General features: G+C 33.9%; 1 long non-coding RNA gene across 1 annotated transcript in view; it reads left to right on the top strand.

The window, feature by feature from the left end:
- LOC116421484 overlaps positions 1-27,508 on the top strand; it is a 63,692-nt gene that overhangs the window by 19,325 nt on the left and 16,859 nt on the right. The window lies entirely within an intron of this gene.

Raw genomic sequence — 27,508 nt, 5'->3', positions numbered from 1 at the left:
CATAAGTTAGGAGAAGGAACTGCCTTTAAAAAAAAAAAAGGTGCCATCTTACCCAACTTACAAAAAGCTTAATGCTTACATCCATGACTGCCGCAATTATTATTCTAATCCATCACCATTGTACTATAAACAGTTATTGCTTTCAGGCAATTTTTAAACGTATCTTCTTGTTTTTATGTATTTTAATACATAATGCTTTATGAATCATGTTGTGAAAGAAAAATCAGAGCAAAAGATAAACATGGGAAAAAACAGAAAAAATAAATGAACATAGCATGTATTGATTTACATTTAGTCTACATAGTCCTTTTTTCTGAATGTAGATGGCATTTTCTCTTCCAAGTCTATTGGGATTGCTCTGGATCACTGAACCACTGAGAAGAACCAAGTCTTTCATAGCTGATCATCACACATTCTTGAAACAAGGATACTTACAACAAGGTGTTAACTCAGTAAAATTGATGAGATGATGATTTTTTTAGTATACATATACTTAGTACTTAGCATGGTGATATAATGGTTCTCTAGTTCACACATACATAGTGTGCTGCAATGATGTAATCATCCTAAAGTATATAAGGGCTGAGAAGGACTAGAAATGAGACATTCCACCTTTGACCATCCTCCTGGCTTTCCTGCCTCCTTCATTCCTCCACTAAGACCAAGGACTTGGGCTGATCCCAAGATCCTCCAGAAAGCTAGCCCAGACATTACATAATTGTGTACAGTGTATTTCTTGTTCTGCTTGTTTAGTTCAGCATCAGTGCAAGTAAATGCTTTCTACATTTCTACACCTTTCTAAAATCAGCTTGTTAATCATTTTTATACAAAATTAATATTCCATTATCTTCATATACCACAACTTGTTCAGCTATTCCCCAATTGATGGGCAGATATTAATTTTCTAACTCTTTGCTACCACAAAAAGACATACATGTGGGTTCTTTTTCCTGCTTCATGATTTCCTTGTGATACAGACCCAGTAATGACACTGCTGGGACAAAGGGTATGCATTGTTTTAGTGTCCTTTAGGCATAGTTCCAAATTGTTCTCCAGAATGTATAGATCATTTCACAACTCCATCAACAATGCATTAATGTTCCAGTTTTCCCACATCCCCTCCAACAATTATTATCTTTTCCTGTCATCTGTCATCTCAGATTAGCCAATATGAGGTGGCATCTCAGAGTTATTTTCATTTGCATTTCTCTAATCAATAGTGATTTATAGCAATTTTTCATATAAGTATAGATAGCTTTAATTTTGTCACTTGAAAATTGCCTGTTCATGCCCTTTGATTATTTATCAATTGGGGAATGATTTGTATTCTTATAAATTTGATACAATATAAATTAATATTAAATAAATATTATAAAATATATAAATTCTTGTGAATTTACATATTTATTCTCATAAATATAAATGCTTATAAATTTACATATTTTAGAAATGAGATCTTTATCAAAAACACTGATTGTAAAGATTTTTCCCCCAGCTTTGTAGTTCCATTTTAAGGTTATTTCTTTTGATTTTGTTTGTGCAAACCCTTTTTAGTTTAATGTAATCAAAGTTACTCATTTTGCCTTTCATATTGTTCTCTAGTTCTTATTGTCATAAATTTCTGTCTTCTTCAAAGATCTCATAGGTAAATTATAGGTAAATTATGCTTGGCTCTCCTAATTTGTTTATGATATAACCCTTTATGCCCAAATCACATACTCATTTTGATCTTATTTTGGGATGGGGTATGAGATGTAGGTCTATGCTGAGTTTCTGATGTATTATTTTCCAATTTTCCCAGCTATTTTTGACAAATAGTGAGTTCTTATTCCAGAAGCTGTTGTTTGGGGATTTATCAAATATTAGAGTACTATGGGCCTTGATTATTGAATCAGGTGTATCTAATCTGTTCCACTGATCTACACTCTATTTCTTAGCCAGTATCAAATGGTTTTGATGACTGCTGCTTTATAATATAGTTTCAGATTTGGTACTGCTAAGCCACCATCCTTAGTATTTTTTTTTCATTAATTCCTTTGATATTATTGACCTTTTGTCCTTTCTGATGAATTTTGTTATTATTTTTTTTCTATTTCTATAAAATATTTGTTGGCAGCTTGATTGGTATGGCACTGAACAAGTAGACCAATTTAGGCAGAATTTTCATTTTTATTATATTAGGTTGGCCTACCCATTAGCTTTGATATTTCCCCAACTGTTTAGATCTGACTTTATTAATGTGAGAAGTATTTTGTGATTATGTTCATGTAGTCCTTGAGTTTGTCTTGGTAGGTAGTCCTCCCAATATATTATTTTATCTACAGTATTTTTAAATGGAATTTCTCTTTCTATCACTTGCTGATGGACTTTGTTAGCAATATATAGAAATTATGATGATTTGTATGGATTTATTTTATATCCTACAAGTTTGCTAAAGCTGTGAATTGTTTCCAATTAGGTTTTTGGGTGATTTTCTAGGATTCTCTAAGTATATTATAATATCATCTGCAAAGAGTGATAGTTTTATTTCCTCATTGTCTATTCTAATTAATTTCTTTCTTATTTTTCTTATTGCTAAAACCAACATTTCTGGTACCATGGCAAATAATAGTGGTGATAATGGGCATCTTTGTTTCAACACTGATCCTATTGGGAATACATCCAGTTTTTCTCTCTTCCAGATAATGCTTGCTAGGTTTTAGATAGATACTGCTTATGAAAGGAAAGCTCCCTTTATCCCTTTGCTCTCTAATGTTTTTAATGTGAATGGGTGCTGTATTTTGTCAAAAGCACTTTATTGAGATTATTATATTATTTCTATATTATACTATAATTATAATATAATACTATATTATAGTTGGCTTTGTTATTGATGGTTAATTATGGTAATAATTTTCCTGATATTGAACCAATTCTGCTTTCTTAGTATAAATCTCACTTGGTCATAGTGCATTACCCTGCTGATACATTGCTGTAATGTTTTTGCTAATATTTTATTAAAATTTTTGCATCAATATTCATTAGGGGGATTGGTCTATAATATTCTTTCTCTGTTTTAACTCTACCTGGTTTAGGTAGCATTACATATTTGTGTCATAGAAAGAAGTAGACATTACTCCTTCTTTACCTATTTATCCAAATAGTTAACATAGTATTGCAACTGATTCTTTAAATGTTTGGTAGAATTCACTTGTAAATCCATCTGGCCCTGTAGATTTTTTCCCTTAGGACATTAATTGATGAATGACTTGTTCAATTTCTTTTTCTGAAATGGAAATATTTAAGTAATTTATTTCCTCTTCTGTTATTCTGGGCAATTCATATTTTTATAACTATTCATCCTTTTTGGTTAGATTGTCAAACTTGTTGCCATACAATTAGACAAAATAGCTCCTAATTATTGCTTTGATTTCTTTTTGATTGGTGATAAATTCAACCTTTTCATTTTTGATGTTGGTGATTTGTTTTTTAAATCAAATTAACCAAATGTTTATCTATTTTCTTTTCACAAAACCAATTCTTAGTTTTATTAATTAGTTCAAAAATTTTCTTAGTTTCAATTTTATTAATATCTATTTTGAGTTTCAGAACACCTAATTTGGTATTTAATTGGGGTTATAAAAATTTGTTCTTTATCTAGCTTTTTTGGTTGCATGCCCACTTCATTGATCTCTTCTTTCTCTATTTTATTCATGTTGTTATTCAGAGATATAAAATTTCCCTTAAGAGCTGCTTTGGTTATGTGTCATAGGTTTTGGTATGTTGTCTCTTTGGTATAATTGTCATTCTCTTGGATGAAATTATGGATTGTTTTTGTGATTTGTTGTTTAACCCACTCATTTTTTAGAGTTAGATTATTTAATTTCCAATTAGTTTTTAGTCTATCTTTCCCTGGTCCTTTATTGAATATAATTGTTATTGCATTGTGGTGTGAAAAGAAAGTATTTACTATTTCTTCCTTTCTTCCTTTGATTGTGAGGTTTTTATGCCCTAATACATGGTCAGTTTTGTGTAGGTGCCATGTACTGTTGAGAAAAAAGTTATATTCCTTCCTGTTTCTATTTTATTTTCTCCAGAGGTCTATCATATCTAGTTTTTTTTTTAGACTTAAATTAACCTCCCTAGTTTCTTTCTTGTTTTATTGTTAGATTTGTCTGATTCTGATAGAGGAATGTTGAGGTCCTTCACTAGTATAGTTTTGCTGTATATTTCATCCTGTAATTGGATTAAAATTTCTAGGAATTTGGCTGCTTTACCACTTAATGCACACACATTTAATATTGTTATTACTTCATTGTTTATAGTATCCTTTATCAAGATATGCTTTTCTTCCTTATATCTTTTAATAAGATTTGTTATTACTTTTGCATTATCTGAGATTAGAATTGCTACCCACCCTTTTATTATTTCAGCTAAAGCATAATAAATTCTGTTCTAGCCTTTTACACTTACTCTATGTTAAATGTGTTTCATGTAAACAATATATTGTATGATTCTGGTTTTTTAATTCATTCTTTTATTGGCTTCCATTTTATGGGAAAGTTAATCCCATGCACATTCACAATTATGATTACCAGCTCTATATCTCCCTCCATCCTGTTTTCTCCTCTGTACATACTTTTGTTCTCTTTCCACTCTGTCCTTAGTAGATTTTTTTTTATTCACCCCACCCATTACCTTATCTGCTATCACCCCTTCCCTCTTCTCTTACCTTTTCCCCTAATGTATCTGCAGGATCTTCTATGTTGCCCCTCTCCCTTTTCTTTTCTCTTTCTTCTTCTACTTCTTTATAGGAACAGATAAATATTGATACCCAGCTAAATGATTAAGTTATTCCCTCTTAGAGCCAAAACTGATGAGAACAAGCTTCAGATAATGCTAATCTCCACCCTTTCTTTCCCTCAATTGTAATAGATCTTTTGTGCTTATCTGGGTGATCTAATGTCCCATTATCCCTCCTCTTTCCACTTTTTCCAGTATAGACATTTTTCTACCCATTAATGTCTTTTTCTTTGATATCATCATATCAGAGTCCATTCACAACCACATCCCCAGTTCATGTGATGCTCTTTTCTGTCTGCCTCAGGAACAGATACAATTTTCAAGAGTTATAGATATCATTTTCCCATCTAGGGATATAAACAGGTTAACCTTTAAATAATACATACATACATATATATATATATATATATATATATATATATATATATATATATATATATATACACACACACACACACACATGTATTTCCCTCCCATTTTACCTTTCTATGCTTTTCTTGAGTCCTGTATTTGTAGATTAAATTAAATAAGTTGTTTTTTTCAATAGAAATGATTGAAAGTTTCTTACTTCATTGAAGATTCATCTTCTCCCCTGAAAGATGATGCTGACTCTCTCTGGGTAGTTAATTCTTGGTTGTAACCCTAGGTCCTTTGCCTTCATGAAATATGGTTTTCCAGGCTCTCCAATCCCTTACTGTAGAAGCTGTCAGATCCTGTATAATCCTGATTGTTGCTTCTTGATATTTGAATTGTTTTTATCTGGCAGCTTGCAGTATTTTTTCCTTGAGATTATAGTTCTGGAGTTTTGCAGCAATATTTCTTGGAGTTTTTCCTGTGGCATCTCAAGGTGATTGGTGGATTGTTTCAATGAATATTTCTCCCTTTGTTTCTAGAATATTGGGGCGATTTTCCTTATTGATCTCTTGAAAAATGCTATTCAGGCTCTTTTTTTTTGTCATGGCCTTCAGGTCAGGCAATAATTTTTAAATCATCTCTTCTGTATTTATTTTCCAGATCAGCTATTTTTCCAATGAGGCATTTCACATTTTCTACCATTTTTTCATTCTTTTTAGGTTGTTTCACTGATTCCTGGTGTCTCACAATTATTAATTTCCATTTGTCCCATTCTAGTTTTTAATGTGTGATTTTCTTCAGTTAGCTTTTCTATTTCTTTTCCCATGTGATTAATTCTACTTTTGAAAACATTTTTTCTGTATTTTTCAAGGAACTGTTTTAATCAGTTAATTTTTTCTCTTTTTCCAAGTTGTTGACTCTCTCATGCATACTTTTTATTTCTTTTCTCATTTTTTCCTTCTACCTCTCTCATTTGCTTTTTGAAGTCTATTACGAGCATTTTCAAGAAACTTCTTTGGGCATGAGAAAAATTTGTCTCACTCACTCTTTGAGATATTCTGTGGACATTCTGTCCTCCTATTATTAGTTTGTGTTTTGATCTGCCCTGTCACCCTAGTAGCTTTCAATGGTCAAAGTTCTTTTCTGTTTTTTGATCATTTTCTTTCCTTTTCTTTTGCTATTTCCTCTTTTTTATTTTTATAATTGAGCTCTACTCCTGGGGTAAAGGAGGTGCTGTCCCAAACTTCCTGTGCAGGTCTGAGCTTTGGCTTTGAGCACAAGGGGGCCTCATGTGTTTGCAACGGATAGCTATGCATGATATTTCCAGGAAACAGTCTGATTTACCAGAGTTTGCCTTCTGAGCTGAGACTGGAAACTGTCCCAGTGATCTGCTCCTCTCCTGAGCCAGAATTGAGGGTTTAGTTGCTGATCTGTTTTGATTAAGACCCTCTCACTGGCTTTCCCAGAGTCTTATCTGAGCTGGGATGAATACCCCTTTCACCACAGTGAGATTGATTTTTGTTGAAGTTTTTTCATTCTATCTTGAGGTGGAGAGTAGTTTCATTCTGTCAGATTTTGTTTAGAGGATTGGTTTCATGTGGTTTTCAAGGGAAACTGGGAGAGCTAGAGCAGCTTCCTGGGTTTACTCTGCCTTCTTGACTTCACTATGGAAGTCTTCTTCTGGCAATTTGAAAGGGAAAAAAAGTAAAAATCTTGTTAATGTTACACTTTGAAAAAAATTCAAATAGTCTCAGGATAAAGGTGTTATAAATTTATAGCTATTTATTCTAGCTTCCTCCTTTTCTCTCTGGATTCTCATTCTTAAAACTTTCTGGCATTCATCCCAGAGAACTTTGCACAATTCATAATTTTAGAGGTCAGTTAAATCCTGGGAACATGGCTATTGCAAGCATTCTACACCCATTTATGTATACATTGATTCCTTTTGATATTCTAATAAAACCCATGGATATCTCCTCAGAAAAATGTTATTAAAATATGACAGAATACAAAAAAATTATAAAGGAAAACAATTATATTGACATGGTTACCAAAATATTTTAATGAAACAAGGTCATAGACAAGTGTTTAGGAACCTCTATTCTATGGTTACTATGGATTGGATTCTAATAGAGAATTTATATTTTTGTATCTAAAGTAAAATGTGCTGTCTTATGAGACAGTAGATTTCCAATACTGTAGATCTTCATGTAGAAACAAGAAGATCATTGTAAAAACATTGCAAGATGATTCATTGTAAAGTGGAATAGGAGTCAGAGAACTTGTATTTGAATCTTGCTTCTGCTTTTGTCTGCCTTATCTGAAGAGGAGAAGGTTGGACCAGATGGTGTCAATGATTTATTTTTGGTCTAAATCTAGGATTCCCCCTTCTGAGGGGAAGTTTAATGAAGCTGTGTACTTTATATGCCCAAGAAGATATGACTTCTAATTGAGAAAATTTTGAGACATGACACTATGTATCTACTTCAAAGAGAAATGATTTCTTTGAGTGATTGGAAGAAACTGTGAAGGAAGATTTAAAGTGAGACAAGTGGGAAGGATGAAACATGGATTTAAGAAGGGAAGTCTGGAGCTTCCTGAGCTTTAGATATGGCCTGCAACATCTCTTTGATTTCTAGTACTTTGACCCCAGAGCCTGCTTAAATTGGACTTCCTCTTGGTGAGAATGGGATTAAATCTATGAGACCTTGGTTCTCTTTACAAGTTTCACCTGAAATATTATGTTACTTCTTTTAAGAGAACCCATTTATATAGACTTTGGTTTATTTTAATTGACATATCTTCTTTACATTCTGTTTACTATACACCTTAATAAATGTGTTTACTTGCTTGATGGACTTCTACACAGCCAGACTTTGCTATGAAGAAGATAAACTGGTGATAATAAGTTAAGTATTACTCTTCCCTTGAAAATGTAGAGGAATCCTGGAACTCCCAAAGTAAGGTACTCTTGACTACTGATATTAGAGCTATGGTGAATAGATATAATTCTAGTCCAACACCTCTTGTAGGTGAGGAAAATAACAAATGCTCAGCCTGGCCCTTTTTCAATTTCTCCAAAGGTAGAAATTGTAGTTTCCCTTAACAAGGAGTGTTCCAGATGCCAAATCAAATAATTATACCCCTTAATGAGCTGAGCTATCCCTTTATATTGCATGGCTCAATCACATAACTGTCTTATACATACATAACTCATATCTTTGTAGGACTTAGAATTGGAATAAAACTTAAAGATCACATAGTACACTTCTATCATTTAACAAATAAGGAAAATGAAATCTACCAAAGGAAAATAATTTGCTTAGAGGTATGCATCTATTAATTCAGAGAGCCTGGATTGAAGGCAATACTCTAGCTCTAAATCTGATCCTTTATCTATTCCAACACATTGTTTTTTATAACGTTCATATTATAATATGCATAGTAATGTGCAAATTCTTTAAAGATGTGCATTATTTATGCACATAATATGTATTCCTTCATTCATCAGACAAAGTAGTACTTCAGAATACTACATACATAAAACGTGGGTGAGTTAGCAGTACACTTTGTTTTTTCAGTAACTTGCTTGTGTTAAATTTGGAACATCCTTCTAACATTGTAAATGCTTTTCTTAATTTACTTTAGCATAAAATGACATGCCAGAGAAAATATTTTAAAGAGCCAATTTGACCAAAGTCTTCAATAATGCACATCTTCACATGCCATGTTTGAACCAAAGAACAGCTCAGAGAACAAGGAGCTAAAAGAGGTGGTCTTCAACCCAATGAAGATGTCTCCCTGGATTGCCTCAGCTCCTTATTCTCCACAACGTTCAGACTGGCTAACCTAAGTTCGGAGTTTAACTTTGGAGCTGTTTGTGAGTTTCTGGTGTCTGGAAGCACTGAATTAATGTGGAATTGTTTGTCACAATGTTACTGTTAGGGTATTATAAAAAATTACAATGTGTTAGTGATTCCTTCTCCCTGTGTTAATTGCTTCCCTTATAACTGTCAGTGAACAAGAACAGATGCTGGGGGAAAGAGGGCAGGATCCTAACCTCCACAGTCACAGAGAGGGACAGAAGGAGTTAGAGCCCTATATTCAACTGGGGCATATTTGAAATTTTTTCTATCATGGTCTTTAAAGACATAACTTTTTCCCAAGGAAAGAAAGCAAAACAACCCCCAACATATTTCATTAGGTCCAGGATTTGAGGTTTATTTAAGTTATATGGGAGCCAGAGAAAGGAAGCAAAAATTGACTTCTCTATGTACCCCTTAAATCATACTTTGGCCCTTGCTGTACAATATTCATATGTATATATACATCTATTTAGCCAACTCAGAAAAACAAAAACATCTTCTAAAAAAACCAGTCAGTCCAAAATTCAGTGGGAAAGAAAGTTTGATGTCATGAAGGCAAAGCAATTAATAAATTTCCAGCATATTCAACTTTTTAATTAATTCTTTTAGAAGTAAGAAGATTTTGGAGCAAATACCATATGATTTGGAATCAGTAATTTATTTAGTCATTCAACAAGCATTTATTAAGTAACTGAGGCTATCCACTAGCTTGAGGATTCCAAAGAAAGGCAAAACAAAACAAAAATAGCAAAAAAAAGTCTTTGCTCTTGTAGCTCAGTCCAGTGAGGTAGAAAATATGCAGACAATTATGCACATATAAGATAAATAATGTCAGTCAATAAATATGTATTAAATACCTACTATATGTTATGATCTAGGGATCAAAAACACAAAAGACAGTTTATGCCCTCAATGAATTCATAATCTAATGTATTGGATAGCGTAAGAAGGAAGGTACTAATATTAAAGGGCATCGAGAAAGGTTTCTCATAGAAAATAGGATTTTAGTAGGAATTAGATGTTACTAGATGAAAGCCAGGGAAGTGAAGAGGTAGTGGTAAGGAAAAACATTATTCCAAGCATAAGGGAACAGCCAGGGAAAATATTATGAATTGAGATATAAGAAAGCCATAGAGATAGGAGGGAAAAGCTTTATGAAGGGTTTTTAATGGCAAACAGAGGGTTTTATGTTTGATCTTGGAGGTCTTAGAAAATGATAGAATATCTATAGTCAAATACATGCTATGATACAAATTCCCTGTGTGACCTCAGGCAACTCACTTAACTCTGTCTCGTTTTCTTCTTTTTAAAATGTGGCAGTTTTGTGATCTGTCAGGCTCCTAACTGTATGTTTCTATGAAGTATAGGATCCTTGTTAGATCTCAGTCCTGTGGTCTTGCTGATATACTCATGCTACCATGGGTGCACTTTAGAGAATTCAGTAAGGGCAGGCTTTCAACATTATGGGAGTTTCCCACGTCCTTGCTCCAGTGCATTTTGGGGCCAAATTGAAAAGTCAGAGGTCATAGGGAAGAATTTCCCTTGTGGGATGTGGAGTTTGGAATAAAAGGCAAACAACTTCCACAGGGTTAATGAATTCCAGGGACACCTTCTGCCAAGAGTGTATGGGAATAAATTTCTTCATTTGAAAGAGGGATACAACAACATTTATGATATTATTTGTGAAAAAAATAAATCCCCCCTTTGTGGAAATTAACAGACATTTGGGCATTTGTTATTTCTGCCCCCAGGAAAGATTACAGGAATTTTTGTAGGCATTAATTTTATTGAATTGTTATATATCTGAAAAAATACTGATGTAGTGCAGAAGCTGCCCAGCAAGCAGTCATGTTCACCCACTCTCATCCTAAACCAGAAAGAGTTAACATATGTGCTCTCACCATAAGTACAGTGTGGGAAGAAAAGCAGTTCTCTTGGTGAACTATTCTTAAATCATGCCAGTAATGTAGCTAGCTATCAGGGAATGCTAAGCCAAGAGAAAAGCATTTCTATATTCTAAAGTAAACAGCAAGATGGTGTCATAGAAAGAGCTTTTGGGCTGGGTTGTAGCTCTGGGGGATACTGCTAACTAGTTAGGAGTACCCTCTTTAAGCCTTTTTTCTTTTGTAAAATGATGGAATCGGACAATTGCTGATCCTTTCAAAGATTCCATCCAGTCTGGACATTCTGTGACTCTCAGAGGAATGGCAGAATTTGGAACAAAAAAAGAGGAGAAAAGGAAAAAAATGATTTAATTTGAAAATGAATGTGGTATTTCTTTAAAACATTATTCTGAACCTAAGAAGAAAAACAAAACAAAACAATTCTATAACAGAATAGGGAAAAAAGATTATTGTTCTTGTAGTTTCAAAGTATAACTTGGTATTCCTTTTAAATGTATAATAAAGTTATCATGTAACTTCCCCACTTCTCCTTCCCCTACCCCTGATGGCTGACATTAGACATGAACTCACACACACACACACACACACACACACACAGATATCCATTATTCTATACATACTTCTATTTATCTTTTTTTTTCCTTCCTAGGATCTTTCTAGTTAATTTGGATGCTTATAATAATAAAAATGATTGAAAAGTGTAATCAATGACTTGTCCTTTAGTCTAGCCTCTTATCAGTTATTTGTCCAGACTGTGGGGGAAACCTTTTCAGCTTGCCAGACCTTGCCAGAGCTTGTCTTTAATTGCCACTACTTAAGATCACCCAGATTCACCTCCATGATAAATCTGTTTTCAATACCAATATCAGATTAATTTAATAATTTGATGTTCAATGAGTCACTGAACAAAGAAGATTATTTCAAAGAACACTATCTGAACTATGCTAAAACAAGGTCATACTGGCTTGAGTTGATTATTAATCTTTTGGGTTGAGCATTTATTCCTCAGAAATTAGTAAACACCATAAATCAGGGTTTGATTGATTATTTTGCTGATTATCTAGACTTAAGAAAAGGATGGAAAAAATGCTAATAATGCAGGTTACACTTAATAAGTTTGCTGCACATCTATTATTTCCCCCAGAAAGCTTGTTGTTAAACATTTTACAACACACCTCTGAATCCTTTTCTTTTCTTCATGCACAAGGTTTCCACTATCATTTAAACTCTGATTGCTTCTTACCTGGATTGTTAACAGATATCTGCCAACTCCCTGATTCATTCCTGTTCCTTCCTAAACTATCTTCTATACAGTTACCAATAAAATCTTCCAAAAATTCAAGTTAGATCTTCATTCTCATTTGCTCAAGAAATTTCATTCCCTATTACCTCTAAGAAAAATAAAATATGGAAAGTTATAAATATATGTGAACATATATATGTTTAGAATGACATATAATATAAAAAGTAGGTATATATGTAAATATAGATTATGTTTACCTACTATAGATATAGAGAATATACAAATGGATAAAGATATGAGCTCTTCAGCCTGACTTTTTAAACCCTTTATAGTAGTGAGTCTGAGCAACTAACCCGATTTATTTCACCTCACCCCTCATTGACAACATTCCATTCTTGCTTATGTAGTTCTTTTATCTTTCTTTTCTGAACTTGCCATTTTATTGTCTACTTGATTTCTTACAGGTGTCTATCCTGACTTGTATGTGTTCATTTCTCATCTCCGTCCCTTGAAATTGGTAGCTTTTTTACAGGGTTCCAGTAAGACTCTGCTTCCTCTGGAAAGCCTTTTTTAATCTCCATATTTATTAATGCTCTCTTTCTCCTCAAATTAGATTGTATTTACTCATTTATTTGTGTTTTGTCTCAGTTAGTAGAATTTTATCTTCTTGAAGGGAAGAAATATTCATCTTTTTTTTTCATTTGTATCCCACAATTTGAAAAGGATCAATGATATCACAAATGTGAATGCTATATAGTTTGTTGGAGCTACAGTGAGAGTTGATGAGCAGCCCTGAAAAGGGCTTAGTAGGCCTTTATGTGAGAGGTACTGGTTCCCCTTGAAACTCCCATGGATACCCATTTATACAATAGATTCTTGAGACTTCAAACTGTATTATTAATTGGAAATCTCATAAAATTATTTTGGACTTCTTAGAAATAGAAATGTGGATCATCAGATCATAGGAAAAAAGTCAGAAACAATTGGATTTATTAACTCAGGTTTTGGTAATCCTAAACATAAACATTTCCTAGGGAAAAAAAAAATCCCTTTTTGACAAAAGTTGCTATAAAAAATGAAAAGTAGCCTGGTTGAAATTAGGCTTGGGCCAACATTTTATACTATAAATATATATATATATATATTAATATATATACTACATATACTTATACTATATAGAGCATACTGCATATATATAAATATATATATATATACACACTGTATTCCACAATTAAAACAGACACCAAAATATTAGTGATAATAATAACAATAGTATCAATAATAATATTTATACAGCAATACTACATGCCAGTTGTCATAATTATTAATTGCTTTTATCTTCACAATAAGGTAGTTTCTGTTATTGGTACTATTTTACAAATGAGGAAACTGAGGCAAATAGAGATTTTAATGACTTGCTGAGGGTGACACAGCTAGTTTCTAAATGTGGATTTGAATTCAAAGCTTCCTGACTCCCTGCATTATGTCTTATACCCACTGACCTACCTAGAATTATTCAAATAAAGGGATTAAAATATTTATTTACTTTGATCTAGGGATTCAACTTCTGGGCATATATCTCAAGGAGGTTATTGGCATAAAGAAGTGTTCCATGTAAACCCATAATGCCAGCAATTTTTCTAATAACAAAATTGGAGAAAAATAAAGTTGATGGGAGAATGACTGAAGGAATTATAGCATATGAATACAATGAAATCTTATTATGTTATAAGAAATAATGAACAAGACAAATGCAGAGAAACATGGAAAGATTTTTATATACAGATAGAAATTGAAGAAAACAGAAGCCAGAAAACAATCTAGTCATAAGCACATATATATATAGATAGATATGTATACACACACAAACACACACATATATACCTATATATGTAATATGTTTGTACGCTATGTGTGTGTAATTTAGTCATATCTGTCTCTTCATATTTTGGGTTTTATTTAGTATTTTCTTGGTAAAGATACTAGAAAGATTTGCCATTTCCTTCTCTCATTTATTTATAATTGAGCAAACTGAGACAAATAAGGTTAAGTGACTTGTCCATGCTCATACAGCCAGTAAGTGTCTGAAGCCAGATTTGAACTCAGGAAGATGGGTCTTCCTTACTTCAGACCTGACATTCTCTTCATTGTGCCTAACTGCCCCCATTTATAATACTACCACAATGTAAAATAAAAATCAACATTCATAAAAATAATTAAACTGAACAGTGAAAAATGAAGAATCAACTTGATTGAATAAAGAGATATGAGAAAACACCTATTCCTTCCTTTGCAAAGGTACAGGTTCATAGGTAATGAACATTGCATTTAATGTCAGATGTTTTGAGGTTTTGGTTGTTTTTGTTTTGAACTTTATCATAAAGAGTGATCAGGAACACAAAGGAAAATCTAAGTGACATAAAATAGATACCAAGAAAAACTATATTAAATTATAAATGTTTAGGGGCAGCTAGGTGACATAGTGGATAGAGCACCAGCCCAGAAGTCAGGAGGACCCGAGTTCAAATCTGGCCTTTCCACGTCCTAGCTGTATGACCCTGGGCAAGTCACTTAACCCCAATTGCCTCAGCAAAATATACATACATACATACATATATATTTATATACACACATATATACATGTTTAGTAAATTGAATTTTTGAATTATTTTATATTTACATTATTCATATTCATAAATATAATCTTAAAGGGAAAATGCATTTTAATTTGATTTATTTATTTGACTATGCTTGTGATAGCAGGACACATCTGTTATGTAACTAACAATATCTGTATCAATATAAGGCACAGAGTTATCATTTGCTCAACTTAATTAAGTGGCTAAATTTCTAAGTGAGAATAGTTGAGAATCAATTTAGGTGTACTAAAGGTAACAAGGTCTAACTGACAATTTCTAAGAGGTCAACTATTTACATAATGCCATTCTTAATGAGCCAAGAAGAATGCATTTGGTTTTTGAGTTGTTTCCAAACTTCCTTATAAATAAGCATCTCTGATTGGGGATTGGGCGGGACACTCTAGCCCTTGGTTGTATTGAAAGCATTTAGCTCTTTTGTCAAAATGCAATTATTTACATATTAACAATATTGACCAACAAGGAGGGCCAAAGCTAAAGGCTAGCAAATCACCAATTTGAGTTGGAGTTGAGCTTGTAGCATTCCTCTCAGGGGTGATAAAAATGGCTGTATTGTGTATGGGGATTCGACACTGCAGTGACGGGGCCTCAGGGAAGGTCATTTGAGGAATTGGTGGAACTTATTAAGTCCCACCTGGTGCTACAGATGAGAAATAATGAATGCCTAGTTTTGTGCATTCCTTTGTTTACTGGAAATCAGCCATAAATTTTTTTTTAGGGAAAGTAATAAAGATCTACTTGGTAGGGAGGGGGTAGCCCTCACCATTTGAGGCATGGAGCACAGCAGGTTAGAGCTAGAAGTTTTCTTTTACTAGGAGACACTGGAATGAGTGGATTTATAGAGAGACAAAAAACCCAATTCCCTTGAAACACACCCTTAGTATAAGCATTCCAAGGTTATGGAAAATGGTGGTAGAGTAGTAGAGATTGATGCAAGGATGGAGGAAGGAAAGAGACAGGTTCTGTGCCTGGTTACTGTTTGGAGGAAGGAGAGGTTAAAAAGAAGCAATGGTGTGAATCTTGAATCTAGAGTTGGTAAGAACTAATTTTAGATCCCATTGCAAACTGCCTTACATTACCTTGTATTTATTTTGTATTTATCATTTCTTTCTCTGTTTCTTTCTATCTGTTTTGCTGTCTCTTTCTCCCTGTCTTTCTATCTGTCTCTGTTTCTCTCTTTGTCTCTCTGTCTCTTTCTGTTTCTGTAACAGTCTCTTTTTCTTTATTTCTGTCTCTCTGCCTGTCTCTCTGTTTCTCTGTCTCTTTCTCTCTGTCTCTCTTTCTGTTTCGTTCTGTCTCTCTCTGTCTCTGTCTCTGCCTCTCTCTCTCTGTCTGTCTTTCTCTTTCTATCTCTTTCTCTCTGTTTCTGTAATTCTGTCTCTGTCTCTTCTTGTCTCTTTCTCTGTCTCTGTGGCTCTATAATTATCTGTCTCTATATCCCTGTTTCTGTCTCTCTGTCTCTTTCTATCTCTCTGTCTCCTCCTTCTTCTTCTCTTCTCTCTCATGAACTGAGTTCAGTGATAAGTGATAAGAGGAATGGATTTATAATTGGAGGACTGGGCTCAGATTTCGGCTTTACCCTTTACTAGCTATCTTTGTGCAGCCTCTAGGTGGTACAGTGGGAGAGCAGTGGGCCTGGAGTCAGGAAGACCTGAATTCAAGTCTAGTCTCAGATATTTTCTAACTGTGTAACCCTGTGCAAGTCACTTAAATCTCAGGTTCCTCATCCATAAAATAGGGATAATAATAGCTCTTTGTAGGCTTCTTTTGAAGACCAAATGAAATAATATTTGTAAAGTAATTAGCTCAGTGTCTGGCGATAGTAGGTGTCATATAAGTGACATCATCATAATTGTAGAACTTACTTCATCTCTTTTTGTCTCAGTGTTATCATCTGTAAAATAAAAGGTAGAAAGAGTTTATCTTTGAGGTTACTGTCATGTCAACTTTAATTAATTATAATAGCTAAGATCCCATTTCTCTTGGATCTGACAATACAAGAACAGTATGACCTGAGTTTTTTTTTTTTTTTCTTTAATAGGACTATGGTTTAGGTGTAGTGCATAGAGTACCAGGCCCACTTCAGAAAGATTCATCTTTTTGAGTTCAAATCTGAACTCAAATATTTACTAGCCATGTGACCCTAAATAAGTCACCTAATTCTCTTTGCCTTAGTTCCTTCATTATAAAATGATCTGGAGAAAAAAAGGGTAAATCTCTCTAGTATTTTTGTCAGGAAAACCCCAAATGAGGTCATGAAGAAGGTATAACGGAAATGCCTGAATAGGAGTGTAAGAAATATATTTCAGTTCTTCAGTGCAGGGAACTCCTAGTGAGGAACTTGTTCTTTACAAGGACAAGCAGGTAAGTTCTTCATGTCCAATACTCTTATAAAATTGTCAGGAGACCGACAGAGAAGGGAACAGAAATAGAGTAAGAGTGAGATAGAGCAAGAGAGCAAGTGAAAGAGACAGATAGAGACAGAGACAATGAAAGGCAGAGACAAGGGAGGGAAAAAGACACACACATACAGAGATAGAGACAAATAGAACCTGAAATGCAGAGTCAGAGAAAGTAAAAGACAAAGGGGAGAGAGAAAAGGAAAAGAGAGAGAGAGAGACAGAGAGAGAGAGAGAGAGAGAGAGAGAGAGAGAGAGAGAAAGAGACAGAGACACAGACACAGAGATACACACAGAGACAGAGACAAAGAGAGAGAAAGAGAGAGACAGAGACACACACAGAAAAAGAAAGACACAGATACACACTGACACACACACAGAGAAACAGAGAGAGACAGACAGAAAGAGAGATCTGTTTAAACTCACATAGTATGTGGCAGAGGTGAATATTGAACCTAGACTTCCTGATTCTGAAATCAGCTTTTTTCTTCACTTTAATGTTCTGACTGGATAGACATGGTATTTAAAAAATGAATAAATAACATGTATAAAAAATCTGCAAAATGGCAGCCCTTCCATGTCCCTTCTGTTTTACCCAAAATCTTCCATAGAGAATAATTTCAAAGGTCTGGAGGCCTTCCTGAGGTTCTCTGAATACGTTAGGGATACCAATATAGTATTTATGGCACCCATTCTTCCCTCTAGCTACATCATCCTACTTCCTTGCTATTTCAAAGAATTCCATTCTACTTCATGCAAATCAACTGCTGTTACTAATATGCTTCTCCCTGACTATATCTAGTATGAATTCTTTCACTAAATTTGGATTATTTATGACTTTTATTCCTTCAAATAATGATATTGCTTGAGTTCTACCCATGTTGCATTATTTGCATAATATCAATGTGAAATACTAGACTTTGGGAGCCGTTAACAATTTTTGAAACAAAATGTCATTTAGTCTCCTGTTTAATTCTAGGCTTAGTTCTCTGTCCTGACAGTATGATTATCTATATACATATATATGTATGTGAATATGTACTATATATGTAGAAAGATACATATGTACACCTATATAATATACATATAGATATGTTTAAATATACATATGTAATTATATTTGCATCTCTGTTATCTATTTTTGTCTTCTCTCTTTTATTTCTATCTCTATAGCTCATCTATTTCTTTCTCTGTCTTTATCTCTGTCATTTATTATCTATCATCAATCTCACTACACCATAACATTGAGAACTGACCTCAGGAAGTATTAAGATGATGTTCCATCTTTAAACCTAACATGTTGATTGTGTGACCTGAACAAATCACTTAATTTTCAGTGTTCTAAGCAAATTTCAAGTCTTTAAGACCTAAAGTTACAAAATAGCCATTGATCTGTCTTGTTAGAGGAGTTTCTTCCTAATAAGTTCTTGATATTGATGAAATCACTAGTCTGCACTAAAGTCTGCACTAAAAAACAACAATTCAGTATAGTTGCACACACACACAAATTCAGTAGACTGTCCAGCCAGTTGTGTGGACAATTTTCAGTTTTCATCCTTATTATTCTCTCTCTGTGTGGGGTTAATCCAATATCTTTCACATTTATGTGAATTGAACTGAGATATGGTGATGGTCTGTAGTTTAATGCAATTATAGTACAATATTACCTTCAAATAGGAGCTTTAGGAAAAACAAAAACAAAAATTAAACCAAACCCCAAAGCCCAAACTTTTTAATAAAGGACCATTTTGTATGGACTTTATATGACATCATACACACAATCCCCTGATGCAAATTTAAATTATCGTTTGATACTTTGCTGTCAACGTTGCTGTCAACGCTCAGTAGGTCACTATGTTTCTCAAATCTTGAAGGCCCAACTGTGTTGAAGAGTCACCAAATCTTCAGAAGACATTTAGTTTACCTTCAATTGGACTTCTGTTTATTTTTATTACAAATAGTAGACTTTAACTAACCTGAAAAAAAATTTAACTTTTGTCAGACTCAGCAAGTCCATACTCAGCTTAGTTCATCAGCCATAAGCTTATACTCAAACCTCAGAATTTTAGCTGTACTAGAATTTCTAAACTAAGAACATGGAGTAGCTCAGATATATTCTGACTCTAAGATTCATAGTCTTGTGAGAAATCTATCTCATTCAAAGAAATTCCTATAATAGGATTGTAGAAATTTTAGAGTTTTAAGACACCTTAGAGATCATCTTGTCCCTCCCCTATCTTTATAGATGCTCATTGTGCCCTTAGGAATATGCATAAACCACAACTGAAATGCCCAGGTGTGTTAGCACATACCGTCTGAAGGTCTATATAAATAATTTATCCAAAGAAGTGCCAGTAGGTAATAAATAGCATTTATTGGACAGCAAATCTTGAAGTCTCTCTCCAACTATACCACATTTCCTCTCTTAGAAAATTAATAAGAATATATTATGTTAATATAAGATAGGAACATATAGTGTATATATGGGAATATTTCATGTGATTGGTCCTCTTTGAAATAAAGAATGATAAGTTAATGCGAATATGTAGTTTGGATAGAACTATTTTATCTTTCAACCATAAATATTTATGAATTTATCAAATAAAATGTGTATTTTCCTCTACTTAAGTGCTGGACATATTTGAGGGATCTAAGATATTTTCTTAAAGGGTCTCAAGTGACAGCTTCAAAGAGGGAGATGTTGCTGTGAGGAACTTCAGATGTGAAAGGGTACATTTAATACAAACCTCTTGTGAAAATGAAGTAGGGAAGATTAGAGTTTTTTTCACCTACACAGAGCACTGGTATGGATAAGATTTAAGACAATTATGTTAGCATATTGTGATGAATGAAGCTGAGGTAGAAAGATTAGAGGATGAAAAAATATATTTCTTAATGTTATTTAAAAAATGCCCATGTTGAGACCCAAAAATGCTCTACCAGGAATCAAATAGCAGATGTAGTAACTATATAGTACAACAAATAAGGCAAAATAAGCATTTTCTTTATATTATTTTTAATATTTACCTCAGGCCTATCACCAGTACTACTTAGATGTTTCATTGGAGCGCAAAAGGATAAAGGACCATTTTGTATGGACTTTATATGGGACATCATACAAACAATCTCATAATCTATGTTAGTTGAATACCTCCTGTACTGGAAAAGGGTCTTATTACAGGTAGTATGGTATAGGGGAAAGAATGCTTGTTTTAGAGTCAGAATTAAATTGAAATTGAATTTAAATCAGATCCTTTCTGATTAGTGGCATGGCCCTTAAGTCATAACTTCTCTGAGCCTTAGTTTGCTCATCTGTAAGATAGGTGTAATAATATCTGTACAAGCTACTTCATAGGGAATGTATGAAGCTTAATTTACAAATGTTAATCTAAAATGTTAACTAAATGTAGAGTTATTTTTGTTAATATTGATGGGCTTTTTGTTTGTTTGTTTGTTTCAGGTCTGTCTCATATAGGATACTTTTTAAATAACATAGTTCAAAGGGTTCTCAAATAGGACTCACAAGGATTTTTTAAAAAAATAATATTTTTGGAAATGTGTTGCTTTTCTGATTTCTTCAGCTCAGCTTCATCTGTCACAATATGTTAAAATAATGAAATATTTGATCTTGTCCACACCAGTACTGCCCTCTAATTAGGAAGACTTTAATCTTCTCCATTCCATTTTCACAGAGTTTACTTACCTTAAAAGTGAGTTTCTTCACATAAAGTGGACAGTGTGTCTATCATACTAGATTTAAATTAACTAAATTCAGGCATGTTAAAAATGGCAAATTTATCACTTGGTACAAGGGGATGATTTTTTTTTGAAAGTCTGAGAAGCAGACAAGACAACTTGTAGTTTAATCAATCAGCAGTCTGTAAGCCTCATTAAGTACCAATTCTCTTTCGGGTATTATGTTAAGCAGTAGAGATACAAAGATAGAAATCAAATATTTGCTTCCCTCATGGAGCTTACATTTTGTAAGTAGTTTTTACTGTAGTGAAAAATGCTTAAAATGGAAAGATTATAATCTATATTAATGAAAACTGAAATACTTTCCTCCCTCCCTCTCTTCCTTTATCCTCCCTTCCTTCCTTCCTTCTTCCCTCCCTCCCTCCCTCCTTCCTTCCCTCTCTTCCTTCCCTCTCTTCCTTCCTTCCTCCCTACCTTCCTTTCCTATCTTTCTTTCTTTCCCTTCCTTTTTTCCTTTCCCCCTTCTTTCCCTCCTTCTTTCCCTCCTTCTTTCTCTGGTTCTCTCTCTCTCTCTCTCTCTCTCTCTCTCTCTCCCTCTCCCTCTCCCTCTCTCCCTCTCCCTCTCTCCCTCTCTCCCTCTCTCCCTCTCTCCCTCTCCCTCTCCCTCTCCTTCTCCCTCTCCCATCTCTTCCTCTCTCTTTCTCTCCTTGGCTGAAATTGTAATGGTCACTCACAGGCTTCATCCCATTGCTTATCAGCACAGAGGTTTTATCCTGTTCTGTCTATAATTGTGGCTTCTTTCTCCCCCTTTTCAGGCAGTTATGTTTGCATACACTCTGTCCAAGTAACTTAAGACTTGTCATATTGATGGCAGACTTAGTGTAAATACCTTTTTAGCTTTAGCTCTACTGAAGCTCAGAACTCAAGTGATCCACCAGCCTCAGCCTATCCTAGCAACAAAGATTTCAAGTTTGCCCCACTATGCTTATCCTTTTTCATTATTCCTTTTCTTCTGAATCAAAGGAAAATAGAGGAACAAGAAAGACCTTAGTAGCCATAGAGTTCATGCCCTCATTTTACAGCATGGGAAATTGAAGCTACAAGGAAAGTAAAAATGATTTGTCCAAGGTCACAAATAATTCCAGAGGCAAGATTTGAATTCAAGATTAGGAACAAGAGAGAGAAAAAGAGATACAGAGAGAGATGGAGAGACACACAGAGAAAAATGAAAGGAAGGAAAAAGAAAAAGAAAGAAGGAAGAAAGAAAAGAAGCATATAACAATTAGAGAGGCAGTATAACAGAGTGGATAGAGGGTTAGCCTCAAAATCAGGAAGGTCTACATTCAAATTCTCCCTGTGATTGATATATGATTGTGTTATCATTTCAACACACAGCTCTCTGGCTGCCAATTTGCATTGATATATAAAATTTCCTTATTGGGGATTCCCAATTACAAATCTGGTTACAAAGATTTTAAAAGGAAAACAATTATAAAATTCCTCAAAAAAAAGCAGGGAACAATAAAGGGCTCAACTGGATGATAACCAAAATCGCAATAGGCAATAAGAATTAAGAAAAAAAGTATGAGATAGTATGAGATAGAATAATTGGAAAAGATTTTATGGAAAGCTAGTAATTGATTTGGGTCCTAGAATGAGTAAAATTTAGATATATTGAGAAGATCAGAAGGAGATTCCAAATATAGATAATATGAACACAGGAAGTTCATAGGAAAATGATGTGACTTACAGATTAATAGATCAATTAAGACAACAATAACCAAAAATCAAAAACCAAAAAACAATTACCTCAGACTGCCCACACCAGATAAGCCTTGAAGATTTCTCTTTATAATAGGATCATGGAAACTTAGGTAGTTAAGTAAGTTTTATTTAGGTTTGTTGTTAATGTACAATTGTCACACCAGTCCATTTTTATAAGGCTCATTGGGCAGTTTGTGGTGCAGTGAGAAAGAGGATGTTATGTCTCCAAAATCCTGAAATAGGTCATTTTAGAAAGCTTCCTTATCCAATTCCTTTGTGTCATTTTCAGGTGGCCCTGGCTGTTGATCCTCTGGAAGAGTCATTCAAGTCCTGAGTAGGAATTTTTATTATCTCCCTACACTTAGTTTATTGTCAGATCCTATGCCTCTCCAGGTCCAAAGCATAGAGTAAATCAAAAAGGAAAGTCACACTATAGAGATTTGATTTAAGAAGTATAAGTGTGACTCTCCATGATGCAACTCAGTCTCCAGTCCCCTAACTAACAATAGTCCTCACATGAGACAAAGTGAGAAGATTTGATTGTAATGTGTGTGTATTTGTGTGTGTGTATGTTTGTGTTTGTGTGTGTGTTAATCTCAGGCACAATTATAGATGTAAAATTGTAGATGATCAATTGTGAGCTAGTAGTGAATACAGGCACTACTTTTTAACCTTTTTGCATCTCTAGTTCTTAGCATAGTGCCTGGCACATAATATAGATATTTAATACACATTTATTTACTAATTAGAAGAGATATTACTGTCATTGAATCCAAGCCACATTATTTTGCAGAGGATAATGAACCTCATTAAGGAAGGAAATTGTTTTTCTAAAGTCACACAATTAAATTAATGGGAGAATTGAGATTTAAACCTAATGCTTATTCCAGGTTTCTTTTCCTTGTAAATTCACTGTATACTAGGAAATTCCAAAGAATTACATTTAAAAAATAAAATAAAACAAACAAACAATAATATCAAAAAAAATAACTACATGTTCCTGGCTCTGTCATAAAACCTCACATAGCTGAGATAGGTTTATGAGTAGCTGCCAACTTGCGAATAAAAGATTTTTTTAAAAAATTTACATTTTTCTTTCTTGATTATTTTTGGGTTTTCTCAGGAACAGAGGCTGTGATAAATATTGTTCTGAGCACTATGGTGAAGTAATTGAGGAAGATAAAAGAAAGAAGAATTCATATTTAGGAAGTAGAGATTTTGTAGTTATAGCAAATTTTAAAAATTAGCTAGATTGATAGGTAGGCAGGTAGATATTGGTCATTGATATTTTTAATAGAAACTCAATATCAGAAATCAAGGATTTTAAGACTCCATAGCCTTATTTTATTAATACCTCAAATAAAAACTGTGGCCATTTTATAAAAGATTTCTGAATTGCTTTGAATAAAGGGGAGTATAAATAGATCCAAGAGAGACATGCATTCAGACAGCTCAGAGGATTTTGACAGTACGGTAAACAAATGAGCAGTTGCCTTTTACACTAGGACTATACGACTCATGATTTCTAACTTTGATTCCATGTTACTGTGCCACCAAAATTAAGATTTCTCACTTTACATCTCACAATTCTTGACGGGGCCAAAACTGGTACAACATTACATTCCATCTATAAAGATTTCATCCTTGAAGCAAAGCTGTAACATCTCATATGGCAACATAACATAGTATTCATGGCTGGCTTTTCCTTTCTTTTTTCCTCCCTTTTTTTTTTTTAAAGCAGAAATATAATGTGGGTTGATGCAATGGCCCGACACAATAGAAGCTAATGAATAGAACTTGCCTCACTCAAGAGACTGCAGTTCAATTACTAGAGGTGCCAATCAAGTCAGAAATATTAACCATGGAAACAGCAGATTTTTGAGCTCTATAGCTGTGCTGGGTAAGGCAGGATCTCTTTGGGAGTCATCAGTGTCCTGGGAGAGAGAAGAGCTCTGAGTGACAAAGGACTATGGAAGCTAGGAATGCTATGATAACAATGGTGGGCTTTGATGGGCTACTGCAGCATGGGGTCCTGCAGTGGCTACTCTTGGTTTGATTCCCAGAGAAATTTCAGGGTCACAAAAGAGTTTGAGCAAGATATACAATGGAGAAAGAAATATGTATTTGTACAGTTCTGAATAGAGATAGGAAGAAAGCACCATTGTAGATGTATTGAACATTCATTTTGACTTACTTCAACACTTTGAGGATTCATGATTTCATGGGTGTGAGTATACCTTCCATAGATACAGATTAGAGATACTATATTTCTTAGTGGATGGCCTATGTGAATGGACATGGTTGAAAGAATTCATTACCTCATGTCTAATCTCTGTCCATTAGTTATCTCTGATCATAGTTAAAGATGTATGCATAATATATCACTGTATATTTATTTTATCTCATTGAACCTGCTGGGGTTTGCACTATTTGGGCATACCCTTTAAGAATGCATCATCATTGTCGGGGCATAATGAAGCATCAGAAAATGACTTGGTGAAAGATTCCCAATGAAATTCTGCCTTATCCAGTATAGCTATAGAAGTCCTTAGGAAGTCTCACTGAATTGAACATTTTGTGTGTTATACACATTACAAACTATACTTCACTCTAGGTTATGACTTGCTGTCACATATAATCATTTTTAAATACTTAGGTTTTGACATTAATATTTCTCTAGCAATTTGGAGAATTTATAATTTATTCGTGATGATTCATATCAATATATTTCAGTAGCTTTTCCAGTCCCAATTCTAATAAAAATGATGGAACTGAGTATTGAGAAACCTGAATATGAGTTCTACTAATAATTATATATCTGATTTCTCTCATGCCTCAGTTTTAACATCTATAAATAAGGCTTGATAATGAGTGTCCTTCCCTATTTCCTAGGTAGACTGAATAGGGTTGAAATAATAAAGAGCGGGTCTGAATTGGTTCTGTCTTTCAGAAGTTAGTAGGAAGTCCCAGTGACCAAAGACATCTCCTCCCACCATCATGTGCTCAATGATGCCTGAAATTATCTAACAATAGATAGAGCTTTTCATGTCACAATAAGAGATAATAACCAATGATGATGATGTTAACTATTCAGCTTTCTGTAGTTATTTATGGTTTATGAAGAGCTTTCCTGGCAACAATTCTGTGAACTAGTAAGTACAAATTATTATTAGTCCCATTTTTCAATAAGCAAACTCAAAACACAACTTCTAGTAGGTTAAGTGTTACATAACCCATGGTCACATAGTTTAGGTTCTAGTGTAGCTTAAATTCATACAGAGAAGTGATGCTCTTATAATAGGTCTTTTCAGAGGTTAGATTTTTTTTTTTACATCAGGGAGATAGAATAGTGTTTGAAGTCCCTACAGAAAAGTCTGAAAGTTAAAAGTTCAGTTCTTTGCCTCAGGACATCTTAACTTCATTGTGGGGATGACAGATGCTTTCAGTGTGTTCATTATCAATATCATGGGATTCCTTAGCCTTTCTGTATTACCATTTTATAAAACATTAAATGGGGGATCATGGTTAAACAGCAGTTTAGGTAAAAATATCTGAGTATTTTCTGGGACTTCTATTTTAATGTAAAGTAAATAATGGCTAACATTTCTTGGTCTATGTTAGGAGAAGCATATGTCCTAGGAATGCATATAAGAAATACTCTGATGATTCTCAGTATAGTGATTCATTCCTAGGAAAATGCTCAGAAGGTAAACATAAAGATGGAACATGCTTCTGCCTACATTGGGCTGGCAGTAAGAATAACCTTCTGAAATGTTTGCTAGGTATTCTGAAAGTGTTTGCATAAAACTTAGAATTCTACCTAAAGTCTTTCTGTCTGTCTGTCTGTCTCTCTGACACACACACACACAGAAGCATTCTCTCAGACACAATTTAATAGAATAAACCTGTATCAAAAGCCACTTTTTATGAGGTCCTGTGATAGACCATGAGTATACAAAGTCAAAATGAAAAAAGCAAAAACAAAATGAAAAAGCACAACAAAAACACAGGAAAAACTCAGGGAGATTGTACCATATGTTATAACATATAAAAAAGTATGCAAAGATGAGTGTTTTACCTAAAAAGTATGCTTCTATTATTATTTAACTTCTATTATTAGTTTCTTGACTCCTCAGTTAGAATTGAGGAGATGAATGGGAATTGTTTATCTTTGTATCTCCATAATGTCTAGCCCTGGGTCTGTCCCAGGGAAGATGCTCAATTTTGCATTTGATTTGTTGAAAATATAATGAAAAATGCCTGATGCTTCTAGAATTCTAAAGTCTCATTTTATTGTTAATATGATTGTTGTTGAACTTAAGATAAAGATACTTCCATGGATTGCTTTGCTATAATACCTACTTTCAAGATAATTTCTTCATAAAACATGGGGAAAGGGTCATAAAAAAGCCACAAAATTTTGAGCTGGAAGGAGTTTTAGGGAATATCTCATCCAAATCTTTCATTTTACAAATGAAAACAATGAGATTGTGACTTGTCCAGGGTCACACAAGTAATAATTAGCAGAGACATAATTGAACCCATTTCCTTAGATTGCAAATCCAGCATACCTTCTATGGTGCCCTTCTTTGTTCTCAGGTTCACTTAATGCACATTGACACACTCCATACATTCAGGGGGGTGAGGGATTTCTATTTTTGGTTATTGGTTGGCCATTTTCTGTCCAAGTTCTTTTAGGGATTTCAAGTTTAGAGCTTTTTTGGTGTATTGTGGGACACATCTATTCATTGCATTGTCTTTTTTTTTTTTAATTCAAATTTAGGTGATGTTTTAGGGAAAACAAGCTCCTCACTTTATGTGTGATGCCTTATTCTCCTTCTCC

Source organism: Sarcophilus harrisii, chromosome 2 (assembly GCF_902635505.1).
Source record: "Sarcophilus harrisii chromosome 2, mSarHar1.11, whole genome shotgun sequence".
NCBI lineage: Eukaryota > Metazoa > Chordata > Mammalia > Dasyuromorphia > Dasyuridae > Sarcophilus > Sarcophilus harrisii.
Note: the sequence above shows the minus strand (reverse complement) of the source record. Positions and strands in the feature narration are given on the sequence as shown.